The sequence below is a fragment of the Sinocyclocheilus anshuiensis genome, unplaced genomic scaffold (assembly GCF_001515605.1).
Source record: "Sinocyclocheilus anshuiensis isolate Anshui unplaced genomic scaffold, SAMN03320099.WGS_v1.1 scaffold338, whole genome shotgun sequence".
Classification (NCBI taxonomy): Eukaryota; Metazoa; Chordata; class Actinopteri; order Cypriniformes; family Cyprinidae; genus Sinocyclocheilus; species Sinocyclocheilus anshuiensis.
This window is the reverse complement of record NW_015542339.1, coordinates 973,689-984,491: the sequence shown is the minus strand read 5'-3', so window position 1 is coordinate 984,491 and position 10,803 is coordinate 973,689. Positions and strand designations below refer to the sequence as shown.

Here is a 10,803-nt window from a genome sequence, read left to right as displayed (position 1 = left end):
ATCTGGCGCTTCTGAATCAGCGACTGTAAGTATGTTTTGTTATTAGTTTAAGTATTTGCTATTGACTGTTCAAATTAGGGATGTAACGGTATGAAAATTTCTTATTACGATTTTGTCAGTAGGAGCACAATTAATCACCTACCAGCTTCTTAAAGGCACAACGGCCAACTGAATTCATCTAGACCGAAGCAATTGTTTTATTTCTGTTATCAGTGCATTTTATTTGTGCAACGCTATTATTAGGCACCAGACTATGTTAGACTAGTTCTCAGTGTGTTTTCCCTTTCGCAAGTGTGCCAATTGGGATGGAGCCATTGAGTGCAGCAGTAATGACGTGTTTTTGTAGGCTGACCTGAAGTTCGCGTCACTCTAGTTCCCGCAACAAAAACCCAATGCGTTGTTTCCATTGGCTTTTGGATTATTCCAGAAAAATAACCTCTGTGACCAACAAAAGTTTATGATTCTTACATGTTAATCTTCACAAATGAACACACCTTTAATGCATTTTGAAGCTTAAATACAATCACCAGAAGTAAAAAGCTAAGTGTAGGCAATAAACAAACTACACCATGGTCACCACAAAGGACAATCTTTTTTTTCATAGCTATAAAATTCTGATGAATGTGCATTGCTAAATTGGTGTTTGAATTGTATCAGAGATGACCTGCTCCTCCCATCATTGACCGCTGCTGTATATTTTGAGGGCATTGTTTCTCTGGCATACAGGCCTGATTTTGCCCATTCTTCACGCTAAATCTGAAGCACAATCTCTGTTGAAGGAAACCCAGTCCAGCTGATATTTATATCCACTTGTTAGTGGCATTGTTCACGAATGTAACAAGATGTTTGTGTGAAGTGTATATATAACTCACTGATGCATTCAGACAAGCACTGCTGAGGGAAAGAACCTTAAAGATAATGAACAGCTGCCAACTCTTGATTTCTAAGAAATGTATTTGTATTCTGTTGCCTAGCAATGCAACTTGTCTTAAAGGAGTCGTTCACCCCAAAATGAAAATTAGCTGAAAATTTACCCACCCTCGGGTTAGTTTGTTTCTTCACTGGAACAGATTTGAAGAAATGTAGCTTTATATTAATTGCTCCGCAATGAATCCTCTGCAGTGAATGGGTGCAAATGGAAAGTCGGGTCAGGAATGGGGAAAAAAAAACGGTATTGTGAAAGTCATTTAGTAGGAGTTTTTTTCTTGTTTAAGGCGCTAAAATCTAACCGGTTGATAAATATTCCAGGATCCCTGATGATGTTCCAGAAAAACAAGGATGATGATCATGGGACTACTAGGGGGGAAAAATCGGTCACTGGTTTAAGGCAGTGACTGTTTGATAGGAATGTTGTTTCAGGACCAACAAAGGATGTTGATACAGGAACATGTTGCTCTTGAATAAATAAGAAATGTCATAATCTCTCTCTCGCTGTAGACACTTTCGACCCCAACCTTCCTGAGGAGGGTCTGTCTGCTCCGCCTCCAGGCTGGCTGGACAGTGTAACAGGCTATGAGGAATAGGGTTGGGTATCGTTTGAATTTTATCGATTCCGATTCTTTTCGATTCCCAGTTTCGATTCCAATGTGATTAAATAATGATATCAAACATTTATCCTGTGTCCCTTTTTTTGCAAACCATTTATTGGAGCTCAATACCATGAACAAAAATCAACAATCAATCTCACCGACGCCCTCCATATCAACCTCCTCAGAGGAAGACAGGTGGAGTGTCGAGCCCTCTCACCGGGGGGAAAGAACCGCAGCGCGGGCTTCCGAACCCCGAGAGCGGGCGCTGGATCTGGTAGGTGAGGAAGAAGATAGGGACTCGCCCGTCTACATTCCCTCCACCGGATCCATATGCAAAACCCACGAGCACAGCCGCCGCTCCGCCTCGGCGAAAGCGGGGCCGGCACCGCGAGAAACGCTAGTGAAGGCTCCCTCGAGAGCTGACTCTGCGTGCTTCGCTCCCAAGCAGACAACACACAAAATGTGTGTCCTCACCCGAAATATAGCGCGGGCAGGGAGGAACACACAGCCTGAACGCTTTCTGCTCTCGCCCAAATGCTTCTTTTTGGCTGAAGCTAGACATAATGGTCTTAAGTGGACAAACAACACTAAATAAGACTCACAACAAATAGCGACTGAAACACACACAGAGCGCTTGCTGAATGACAAAAAGCTGACGCTTTTATAGCTTCCTGGTCTCTACATTACCCGCCTGTGACTTCTCGCCGTTCCATTGGACTGATTTCACATGTGATTCAGAACGTGGTCACGCTGAAGGCGTTCCCAAAGCATTTCGACGCAGCTCAAGTTCCTGAAAGGGAACAACAAGGGCGCTTATCGGCTTCTGCAGTAAAACGTGAACTTGCGATGCCTTGAAAGTGGACAAAACCGGCTTTTTTGACTGTGTTTAGGGTTCAGATCGCGCAGATCGCGTGTGGAGAATAATGCACGGCAATCAGCTTTTCTTTTTTTTTTTTTTTAAAGTGGCGTTTATCGGTTTTTGCAAATGAACTCTTCGTATATATATATCTGTGTGTGTGTGTGTGTATGCATGTTTATGTACAACACACACATGTTTATAGCCTATACATTGAAGCACATCGTTTGTTCGCAGGTTTATCCGACAGTGGGCTTTCATGACCGGGAAATCTGCAATGCCTCAAAAGGAGCGATTCAGAATCACCTGCTAAAATATTCTGCTGTGAACCGCATCCTGCAGCAGGTGAGCAGAAACTGAGCCAGAAACCGGAGTCTGTGCTGTCAAATGCACAGCAGAATTATGGGTAAAATAAAAAAATTAATGAGTTTCAAAATGTGAATAGAGAGGATTGTGACAATGCAGTTCCACATTTGACCACCAGGTGGAAGCACCGCCTTGATTAACTTAAAATGTTGAAAACAAGTGTGCATATAGGCCTGTTTGATTGAGAATGTTTAAAACGTATTTTTCCCACTTTTATAGGTTAAAATGTTAGCAATTTATGCTTGCAAATGAATCAGATTATACAAATGACATATTCTGTAGCTAGTATTCTCTGTTACATTTTCTTATTATCTTACAGTGTCAAACAATCGAGCTGGTTCCTCTCACTCATGTATATTACGCTTACAGTGGGAAACACTACGATTACTTTGTTTTTGGGCAAGAAAACAAAGTTCACACCACCAAAAACCCTTCTTCTTGCAGCATTTTGTAATAACTGAATTTGTTTTGTGTCTTAACCAATCTTGCAATCATTCATCATTTCCATAAGATGTAAATACAATACAGTGTATATTTATCATGTAATATATTGATTAACTGTAAATGTCTCTGAAAACAAAGCTCCTTTCTCCTCATTCTCTCATGTAAGCATATAACAGCATGTTTTGAGCAACTGTTTTATTAGCATTACTTCATTCTGTTTATTAAATATACATATATTAGTATTAAGTATGAAAATTAATTTGAGTACAGTTTATTTTTGGTTCATTTTTGCCATAGAAGTGCAGTTAATTTGCAACACATTTACAGATTTTCTTGATCAGTTTCTATATATTTTGATGATTGTATTTTGATAATTTGAAAGGAATTATGTGACTGTCTTTATATTTCTCAGTTTATACCTTAATGTTTTGGCAACTGAAAAAATATTTTCCAGGAAAAATATACATTTCCTTTTTACACGTTAATCCTAACTCATTCGGTATGGGGTAAGTTGTCACAGCGGGAACCTGCTGTTTACCGACCCTGATTTGAGAAGGACCCTTTTGAAATCTAAAGTTAATAAAGCTGCAACACTCCTAAAATTGCAACAATAAAAAATATAACATTTTACAAAAAACATTTAAAATTCCAATGAATAAATTGAGAAAAAAGTGACAAAATGTGACAGCTTGCCCAATCATGGCATGAAAAAAATTTATTATTATGAAAAATGCACGCTAGTTTGATTTTATTGTGCTCACTTAAAATATGATTTTGTCTTAATTCTCCCCTTCCACAAAAAAGGTCTTAAATAAGAGCAGGAAGTCTTAAATTCATAAAGTTATTAAATGTTGCATGCACTGCAAATAATTAATAACCTCTGTAGTGTTATTTTCTTGTTTTCCAATATAAATATCTAAACATCCTTAAAACAAGATTTGAGATACAAAATAAAGATATGTTTTCTGAGAAACTGATCAAAATGAAGTGAGTTTATACTTAAAACAAGAAAGAAAGAAAAAATTCTCACTGTGGAATGAAAACTAGTTTTTCCTTTAAATTAAGTTGAGTTTTCAGAGCCTAGCAGATATTTATTTTCTTGTTTTAAGCATAAACTTACTTCATCTTGATCTAATTCTCAGAAAATTTAATGTATTTATCCAAAAAATACTGAGGCTGAACATCACTTTTTTTGCAGTGTGATCAGAATATAAATGTTATTTCCATATTCTAGTGGTTGGAAGCAGAGATAGAGGCCTTTTTGTAAACTGAATTAAAACATAGTGAAGATTTTAAAACTCTTAAGTGTTGCTAATAGTAGGGGAGAACTTTTTGACTTTCTCGGTTTGTGTAAATCCACATGGGGTTCAGAATATAATTGTTTTATCCACAGTAATTTTACACTTGTCTAGTACAAATATGTCGCTTTGTTTCATAATTACAATGTATACGTTTTTCTTTATTTACCCTCAAAAATGGAAGTGAATTGTCACAACATGCCCCGTAGGTGGGGTACATTGTAACAGCTGAGGGGCACGTTGTAACTTGACCATATGACAGCTTAAAATGTTATCTGATCGAATGTAAAAAATATACAAGACAAACTAAAATATTTTGTTCATAAAATAAAATAATTATTTTTTTCAAATAAAATAATGGCGTTTTTTAAGAATTCTAAATAATCTGATTTTGGAGTTTGACAATGAACACATTGCAATCATGCTTGGGACGGCCCACATAAATGAGCAAAAATGCTTTACATGTCTTGAAATAATAATTTCTAAACATTAAACATTGACTGTCAGTCTTTATTCATCTGTTTCTCGTTGTTTCTCATTAAAATTCATAAAGTAAATAGTGTAAATTACATCGCTAATGTCATAGAATAGCACATTGTAACGCATTGTAACTGGAGTTTAAAACCAGTTGCTGTCTTCTGCTAGTTAGCGAAGCTAATCTAAACTGATAAATAACAGATTGTAGATTAAAATAATAGCAGATTTGATTACAGTAAAAGTGGAGTAACCATGTTTTTTTTGGCGTATTGATTACCATTTGTATCACCACAGTTTTACTTCAAATACCATGGTTAAAGTATGGTTAGTGTAGCAACACCATGGTTAATTTGTGGATACCATGGTTTAACTATAGCCTATACCCTGAAAGCACACGTACATCTCGGTGACATCTATTTGACGTCTGCATTTACATCTGCAAGACGTATTTTTAGAGTGTTTGCTCATCTGCAATACGTCTATCTTTTAGATGTCAAAAAGACATCTTTAAGATGTTTATGATTTAGAATGTATGTAAACCTGACATCTGCAAGACGTATTTTTAGAGTGTTTGCTCATCTGCAATACGTCTATCTTTTAGATGTCAAAAAGACATCTTTAAGATGTTTATGATTTAGAATGTATGTAAACCTGACATCTGCAAGACGTATTTTTAGAGTGTTTGCTCATCTGCAATACGTCTATCTTTTAGATGTCAAAAAGACATCTTTAAGATGTTTATGATTTAGAATGTATGTAAACCTGACATCTGCAAGACGTATTTTTAGAGTGTTTGCTCATCTGCAATACGTCTATCTTTTAGATGTCAAAAAGACATCTTTAAGATGTTTATGATTTAGAATGTATGTAAACCTGACATCTGCAAGACGTATTTTTAGAGTGTTTGCTCATCTGCAATACGTCTATCTTTTAGATGTCAAAAAGACATCTTTAAGATGTTTATGATTTAGAATGTATGTAAACCTGACATCTGCAAGACGTATTTTTAGAGTGTTTGCTCATCTGCAATACGTCTATCTTTTAGATGTCAAAAAGACATCTTTAAGATGTTTATGATTTAGAATGTATGTAAACCTGACATCTGCAAGACGTATTTTTAGAGTGTTTGCTCATCTGCAATACGTCTATCTTTTAGATGTCAAAAAGACATCTTTAAGATGTTTATGATTTAGAATGTATGTAAACCTGACATCTGCAAGACGTATTTTTAGAGTGTTTGCTCATCTGCAATACGTCTATCTTTTAGATGTCAAAAAGACATCTTTAAGATGTTTATGATTTAGAATGTATGTAAACCTGACATCTGCAAGACGTATTTTTAGAGTGTTTGCTCATCTGCAATACGTCTATCTTTTAGATGTCAAAAAGACATCTTTAAGATGTTTATGATTTAGAATGTATGTAAACCTGACATCTGCAAGACGTATTTTTAGAGTGTTTGCTCATCTGCAATACGTCTATCTTTTAGATGTCAAAAAGACATCTTTAAGATGTTTATGATTTAGAATGTATGTAAACCTGACATCTGCAAGACGTATTTTTAGAGTGTTTGCTCATCTGCAATACGTCTATCTTTTAGATGTCAAAAAGACATCTTTAAGATGTTTATGATTTAGAATGTATGTAAACCTGACATCTGCAAGACGTATTTTTAGAGTGTTTGCTCATCTGCAATACGTCTATCTTTTAGATGTCAAAAAGACATCTTTAAGATGTTTATGATTTAGAATGTATGTAAACCTGACATCTGCAAGACGTATTTTTAGAGTGTTTGCTCATCTGCAATACGTCTATCTTTTAGATGTCAAAAAGACATCTTTAAGATGTTTATGATTTAGAATGTATGTAAACCTGACATCTGCAAGACGTATTTTTAGAGTGTTTGCTCATCTGCAATACGTCTATCTTTTAGATGTCAAAAAGACATCTTTAAGATGTTTATGATTTAGAATGTATGTAAACCTGACATCTGCAAGACGTATTTTTAGAGTGTTTGCTCATCTGCAATACGTCTATCTTTTAGATGTCAAAAAGACATCTTTAAGATGTTTATGATTTAGAATGTATGTAAACCTGACATCTGCAAGACGTATTTTTAGAGTGTTTGCTCATCTGCAATACGTCTATCTTTTAGATGTCAAAAAGACATCTTTAAGATGTTTATGATTTAGAATGTATGTAAACCTGACATCTGCAAGACGTATTTTTAGAGTGTTTGCTCATCTGCAATACGTCTATCTTTTAGATGTCAAAAAGACATCTTTAAGATGTTTATGATTTAGAATGTATGTAAACCTGACATCTGCAAGACGTATTTTTAGAGTGTTTGCTCATCTGCAATACGTCTATCTTTTAGATGTCAAAAAGACATCTTTAAGATGTTTATGATTTAGAATGTATGTAAACCTGACATCTGCAAGACGTATTTTTAGAGTGTTTGCTCATCTGCAATACGTCTATCTTTTAGATGTCAAAAAGACATCTTTAAGATGTTTATGATTTAGAATGTATGTAAACCTGACATCTGCAAGACGTATTTTTAGAGTGTTTGCTCATCTGCAATACGTCTATCTTTTAGATGTCAAAAAGACATCTTTAAGATGTTTATGATTTAGAATGTATGTAAACCTGACATCTGCAAGACGTATTTTTAGAGTGTTTGCTCATCTGCAATACGTCTATCTTTTAGATGTCAAAAAGACATCTTTAAGATGTTTATGATTTAGAATGTATGTAAACCTGACATCTGCAAGACGTATTTTTAGAGTGTTTGCTCATCTGCAATACGTCTATCTTTTAGATGTCAAAAAGACATCTTTAAGATGTTTATGATTTAGAATGTATGTAAACCTGACATCTGCAAGACGTATTTTTAGAGTGTTTGCTCATCTGCAATACGTCTATCTTTTAGATGTCAAAAAGACATCTTTAAGATGTTTATGATTTAGAATGTATGTAAACCTGACATCTGCAAGACGTATTTTTAGAGTGTTTGCTCATCTGCAATACGTCTATCTTTTAGATGTCAAAAAGACATCTTTAAGATGTTTATGATTTAGAATGTATGTAAACCTGACATCTGCAAGACGTATTTTTAGAGTGTTTGCTCATCTGCAATACGTCTATCTTTTAGATGTCAAAAAGACATCTTTAAGATGTTTATGATTTAGAATGTATGTAAACCTGACATCTGCAAGACGTATTTTTAGAGTGTTTGCTCATCTGCAATACGTCTATCTTTTAGATGTCAAAAAGACATCTTTAAGATGTTTATGATTTAGAATGTATGTAAACCTGACATCTGCAAGACGTATTTTTAGAGTGTTTGCTCATCTGCAATACGTCTATCTTTTAGATGTCAAAAAGACATCTTTAAGATGTTTATGATTTAGAATGTATGTAAACCTGACATCTGCAAGACGTATTTTTAGAGTGTTTGCTCATCTGCAATACGTCTATCTTTTAGATGTCAAAAAGACATCTTTAAGATGTTTATGATTTAGAATGTATGTAAACCTGACATCTGCAAGACGTATTTTTAGAGTGTTTGCTCATCTGCAATACGTCTATCTTTTAGATGTCAAAAAGACATCTTTAAGATGTTTATGATTTAGAATGTATGTAAACCTGACATCTGCAAGACGTATTTTTAGAGTGTTTGCTCATCTGCAATACGTCTATCTTTTAGATGTCAAAAAGACATCTTTAAGATGTTTATGATTTAGAATGTATGTAAACCTGACATCTGCAAGACGTATTTTTAGAGTGTTTGCTCATCTGCAATACGTCTATCTTTTAGATGTCAAAAAGACATCTTTAAGATGTTTATGATTTAGAATGTATGTAAACCTGACATCTGCAAGACGTATTTTTAGAGTGTTTGCTCATCTGCAATACGTCTATCTTTTAGATGTCAAAAAGACATCTTTAAGATGTTTATGATTTAGAATGTATGTAAACCTGACATCTGCAAGACGTATTTTTAGAGTGTTTGCTCATCTGCAATACGTCTATCTTTTAGATGTCAAAAAGACATCTTTAAGATGTTTATGATTTAGAATGATGTAAAACTGACATCTGCAAGACGTAATTTTAGAGTGTTTGCTCATCTGCAATACGTCTATCTTTTAGATGTCAAAAAGACGTCTTTAAGATGTTTATGATTTAGAATGTATGTAAAACTGACATCTGAAAGACGTCTGTCAGACGTTTGTAGACAGCAGATGCTTTCCAGATCAAGAGACATGTAACAGACATCTTGCAGCCGTATACGTATCTGGGTAGTATGTTTTTTTTTTTTTTTCAAATTTTTTTTTTTATATGTCTAGTACAACCATGGTTAATTTTTGTAAGGGTTGAGATCCAACTGACGTGTTTATTCAAGTTATTCCTTAGATTTTGCTCACTTGGTCTAAAAAAGTCTTACATTTATACCTTCATAAAACCTCAGAAATCCTGTAAATATACTGCACATGCGACAACTAGACCCTGTAGTAAAAGTATATCGCATAACTTGCCGGCGGCTAAACAGCACACCTGCCTAAGCATCAGTCACAGAGTGGGTCATCATTATAACACTGGACGGATATGACAGGAGTGAAGCGGGATTTGAGGAGTGGAGGAGTGGCTCTCTGAGAGTTTGTTTATAGTGAAGGAGGCGCGGAAAACACACGCGACTCGCTGCGCATCTTCACACGACTCCCCTCACTGACATTACGACAGAAACTGGGATAAAACCAGCAGCTACGAGGAAAACGACGCGGAAATAACACTCGGTAGGTTTTCAGTTGTTGTTTGTGGTTATTCTGTCAACTTTAAATAACCATGGTAACTTACAGTATAGTGATGTAAGATGACAATACCATGGTATTTTGATATAGCCAAGCTTATAACAGATACTGTATTCATAAGCCATAATATGTATATGATATGTAGGAGTTCTTCAAAAAATACAATGTTTCACTACAGTAGGCTACATGTTAATAGGCAACATTTTCCCTACACTTTAAGGGAAAAGTGTTTGTTTGTTTTATGTTTAGGCTAAATTATATGAGAAATAGCCTAATGTTGATTTTTACAGGTGTAATAGTTTTAAAAGTTTGTTTTATAGGAAAATGCATTGCATTTATTCTTTACCTGGATGTTTCTGAGACCCCAAATTGAGCTTAACTGTTAAACTGAACATGTAAGAAGACTTTTTAAACTTTATTTTAACATTTAACATTTGTTTAAAGTCAGTTTTAACGTCATAAAGTTGAGAAAAGAACTCGAAGTATCAAGCTGTTACTTGTTGTATTTAAGTGTTAGGCATGTGGGTCTTCAAGACCCAAAACAGAGCATGAGGTTTAATACTTCAAGATAATTTAGTCTGAGTATGTTGTTTTTACAGTATGTAGTACAGTATACTACAGCATAGCCTTACACAACCTCACTCTTGTGGACAGGACAGGACGTACATTGCGTTTATTTAAATGTTTGGACATCAGTGATGTTCATTGTCCTCCTGATTCTTTCCTTTTCCTGTTTGCTGGTGTGCATACTGTGTCACTCTGATTTGTTTGTTTCAGTGCTTCACATGCTGTACATTTACTCCCATATATAGAAATATTGTACAATTATTTCAAATCATTGTGGTTAATTTGATCCAAAATATATATTGGCACGAGTAGAATTTTAGATACACATATTTTAGTGTGTTTGAAATCTTTATATTTCAAATAAATAAATAATATGTTTGAGATATGCCATGACTTCTTATATTACAATTATTTATTTTATTTAAAAAAAAAAAATATATATATATATATATATA

The 10,803-nt window shown here is 34.7% G+C and overlaps 1 protein-coding gene across 2 annotated transcripts in view; it reads left to right on the top strand.

Annotated features, from left to right (window-relative positions):
• The window catches only part of LOC107691183 (semaphorin-3D-like), an 89,001-nt gene that overhangs the window by 3,562 nt on the left and 74,636 nt on the right, over positions 1-10,803 (top strand). Inside the window, exon 2 of one of the 2 annotated variants that reach the window (XM_016489680.1) lies at positions 2,623-2,730. The gene's annotated coding sequence lies outside the window, so the exon portion shown is untranslated. Of the gene's footprint in view, positions 1-2,622; positions 2,731-9,567; positions 9,767-10,803 lie in introns of those variants that run through there. The other variant, XM_016489681.1, reaches the window with a different exon arrangement.